The sequence below is a fragment of the Galeopterus variegatus genome, unplaced genomic scaffold, assembly GCF_000696425.1.
Source record: "Galeopterus variegatus unplaced genomic scaffold, G_variegatus-3.0.2 Scaffold7228, whole genome shotgun sequence".
Taxonomy (NCBI): Eukaryota; Metazoa; Chordata; class Mammalia; order Dermoptera; family Cynocephalidae; genus Galeopterus; species Galeopterus variegatus.
This window is the reverse complement of record NW_007733339.1, coordinates 64,918-69,015: the sequence shown is the minus strand read 5'-3', so window position 1 is coordinate 69,015 and position 4,098 is coordinate 64,918. Positions and strand designations below refer to the sequence as shown.

The window sequence follows — 4,098 nt, the reverse complement described above, 5'->3', positions numbered from 1 at the left end:
TCCATAGGGCTGATACATGGCCAAGTCTGCTCGGTGGGCCAGGTGCCTCCCACCTCCACAGTGCCCAGCTGTCTTGCCCCTCCTCTCTGTCCTGCTTCCTGTTGGCTGGGATGGGCCCCAGGGAGCAGGCCCATGGAGCTGGAGCAGGTATTCTGCCTCCCAAACTGGGGCAGGTGGTTAGAAACAGGGTGAGCTGCCACAAAATCTCCCCTTACCTCTGGATTGTTTCACCTCTTTTCCCCCCACCTCTGACCCACTCAGGTGTTCATTCTGACTCGGGGGTTAGTCCCCATGAATCTTCAACCACGGCTTCTTGTCCTAGTGAATATGTTACATCTGGACAGTCAGGCCTAGGTTGTGGGCACCACTATTGTTCCTCTTTTACAGATGACAGAACTGGGGGAGAGAAGTTAGGTGACTTGGGCACAGCCAGGATTTGAACCCAGGCAGCCTGACTCTAAAGCCCCACTTTGGTCCCGTGAGCTATCCCCTAGCACCGATGGAGGGCTCACTTCTTGCCCCTCCGCCTCTCAGCCACATAGACCCGCTCCTGACCTGGCACAGGCTGGGGTGCTCTGGCCTCTGGCACTGTTCACCTGTTAATCTGTGACCATATTCCAGTGTGTTCTGACACCCACTTGGCTCTGCTTTGTGTTGCACCCAGCTAGAGACTTCTCAGGGTGCAAGCTGCAGTCTGCCTTCCACAGGAAAGCTCTTCAGATAGAGAGCAACCCAGCTGGGCAATTCCTGGGGCTGAGCGGAGCAGGCAGCCTGAGCTGTATGTCCACCCTCTGACCTCTGCCCCTTGCCCCCTTGATTCTTGCAGAGGGTTGGCTATAGTGCCTCAAAGACACACCCAGCCCCACCAGTACCCTGGGAAACAACCCTGGCAGCTCCTGTGGAGGTGGAAAGGGCTTCCAGGGTCTGAGCCCCAGAGGGAGTGCGTGGATTTGCAGAATGCCTGGGGTGGGCACCATGCAGTGGCCTTATCAGTTGGGTCCCAAGGTAGAGAGGAGATTTTCAGCCTATAGGCCACGGTTCAAGATGGAAACACTAAGAAAAGCCCTCTGCCTCCTGCCCTCCTATCCTCCCCCTCCACCACTTTGTTACCTTGGGTAAGAGCTTCATTCACTCATCCCGCAAACATTCACTGTGTGCCTACTGTATTCCAAGCTCTGTTCTTGGTACCAAGGGTGTGCCAGTAGGTAAGAAAACCCAAGGCTTCTACCCACCTGGAGTTTATATTGTGGAGGGAAGAGAGACAGTGAACACACAGAGAGAAAAGATAACTGCAGTTAAAGTTAAGTGCTTTGAAGAAAACAACAAACTGAGCTGTGGGGTTGGGAGCATTCTTGGTTCTCACAGTGACTGGAGGTTACTCCAGGCATCAGGACCCAGGGGCCAGGGTTGCTAAATGCCCTCCAGTACCTCTCACCTTAAAATGCCAGTGATGTCCCTGTTGAGAAACCCTTGGATTGGTGTTGGGGGGAGTGAAGACCTGGAGATGAGGCCTCCATGGTGAGGAGGAGCCAAGCAAAGACTGGGACGATGAGACAGAAGCTCTAGAGCCCTGCGGTGGGAGTAGCTCAGCACTCAGGAGGCCAGGGCTGCAGGGAGGAGAATGCCACGATGCTTCCCCCTGGGGATGTTAGGAAGGACACACGTAATGTCCCCCTTCCTTCCTGAGCCCCTCACCAGCACCACCCCACCCTGGCCCTGTTCCTGGACCTCTCAGGCCTTACTCAGTGTGTCTCCGTCCTTCCCCCTGCAGACCTGTACTGTACCCTGGAGGTAGATTCCTTTGGTTATTTTGTTAGCAAAGCCAAAACCAGGGTGTTCCAGGACATGACAGAGCCCAAGTGGGATGAGGTGAGTCGAGGAGGCTGGTGTCCCTGTGGGGAGTCCTGAGTTTGTCACCAAGCATGCCCAGCCCACTCCCTGTGCTCACGACCTGTCTGCTGGGGACAGCCAAGCCTATTGGTTAGACCAGCTCTGTCTCTCTCATGCCCCTGACTTTCACTCCTTGCGCATCTGGTTTCTAATCACAGTGCTTGTGACACTGGGGTTCCAGCTCAGGCCCCCAAACTCCACTTCGCCAGTGATGTGGAGGCCCCTGAGAGCTCCAGAAAATGAGGATGCTCCTCCACGTCCTGTGATGTGGTCCTCATGGTCCCTGCTCACCCTGCCCCTGCAAAGTGGGGGCCCACCCCTGCCAGGAAGCCATGTCTCCCCAGCTTCAGAGATTCACCACCCTTTGTTCCATCTCCCCCAGGAGTTTGAGATTGAGCTGGAGGGTTCTCAGTCCCTGAGGATCCTGTGCTATGAGAAGTGCTATGACAAGACCAAGGTCAACAAGGACAACAACGAGATTGTGGACAAGATCATGGGCAAAGGGCAGATCCAGGTGAGCGCCCAGGTACCCGGGCGAGGCTGGGGGCTCCCGGGAGGGGGCAGCAGTTGAGAAGGCGTCTTCCTCAGTCGCCTTCTCGGTCAACGTGCTTGGCCTTTTGTGACTTCGGTTCAAAGCTGGTCTGAGAAAAGGTCCCCGCGGCGATTAGCCTTCCCTGCTGGAGATGGCTTCTTACTGTCACCCCAGAAGCCCACGTGGCTGCCAGGCTCAGGTGGATCATCCACGCTTCTGCAAGATGGATGGGAGGGATGACAACTACCTTGTGTTCACATTCCAGCCTTAGTCTTTTGGTGGCTTTTTCCTGGAACACTGTTGAGAGGGATTCTGAGGCCGTATCCATGAACAGGAGGGAAGGGTGCTGTGTTTGATGAGCAGTGTCTGCCATGGCGTGGGACAGGAGTGAGGCACAAGTCCTGGGCATTGGCCATTCTACCAGAAAGGTCTAGGATCCAGCTGAGGGCTGGGCTCTGACTTGTTGCTAGGGCTGCTGTAGCTTACTCACCTGTGCTGGGAGTCACTGGCTTAGGGTGGGCTCTCTGGATATCAGTAAAGGCAGGTCCTCGTCAGGTTAAGAGTATTTATGCCTCAGTGTGTTTCTGGTGCCCTATAAATGTATGAAGGGAAAAGGCCCGTGTTTGCAGCCCGTGTGTCTGGAACATCCTGCCAGTTCTGAAGATGGCTGCTGTTCACTTACCTGTCCAGAGAACTAGGCTTGTGGTGGAGGGGGTGACATTCAGCATGGAGCATCCACATTCCTATCTGGCACCTTGTGTGGCCTCATATTTGTGACACAAGTGGCCTGGTTTGGGGGTAGATTCTGCAACTATGAAATCAAAGGAAGCAATAACTGGTACACACTGGGATGGAGCCACAGGCCCCGGAGTGATCTGGGTGCAGGCTGTGATACGCCTGGCAGCAGTAGGGAGCAGAATGATGCTTTCTTGCAGGAAGTTTTCATTCTCTGATGCATTATTGAGGCTGCAGAGTTTGGTATCTGGGTGTCCTGGGTGGTGTTGCCCCTTGGGGACCTATGCAGATCTCCTGCTCCCTCCACCTGTCTCAGACTCCAGTGTTTGAGCAGAGGGTATGGCACCATGCGGGGGAAGAGGGACTGGCCATCTGCTTCATCCTGCCCCATCTTCCTGAACACATCCCTTCCTGATGCTGTCTCTGCACTATGGAGAGACAGTGCTGCTCTCCATAAGCCAGTCTTTCCATAAGCCAGGCAACCACAAGCCAGTCTTTCATCATTGAGGAAATGGGGGCTGATGAGAGAGCTCTCTAAATTCAGTTCCTGACACCTACTCTCTACAGGGACAGGAGGTGGGATACCCATCTCCACCTCCCAGAGCTGGGCTGGAGGGACAGGCAGGGAAGGAGCTCTGCTGTCCTGTCCAGCCTTAGAAGACACCCCAAAGAAGACAGGATGGGTGACCACCCTCCCTAGGCCATTGGTGGCTGTGGAATGGAAGCATTATAAAGGGTGTCCAGGGCAGCCAGCTCAGTGGGCACTGTGGACCCTGACCCCTCTAGAACTCAGATTCCAGGGCCCGAGAGCAGCATTCTCCCCGTCTGGACGTCAGCCCTGTCGTCTCCCTTCTTCTCACTCAGCTGCATGAGCTCCAGAGGAAACACACCATAACTCATTACTTCTTGGAGACAGGAACAAATGAAGGTGTGGGGAGGGG

General features: G+C 55.1%; 1 pseudogene; it reads left to right on the top strand.

Annotated features, from left to right (window-relative positions):
• The window catches only part of LOC103607199, a 41,913-nt pseudogene extending 38,341 nt beyond the window's left edge, over nucleotides 1-3,572 (top strand).
• Nucleotides 3,573-4,098: the final 526 nt, after the last annotated feature.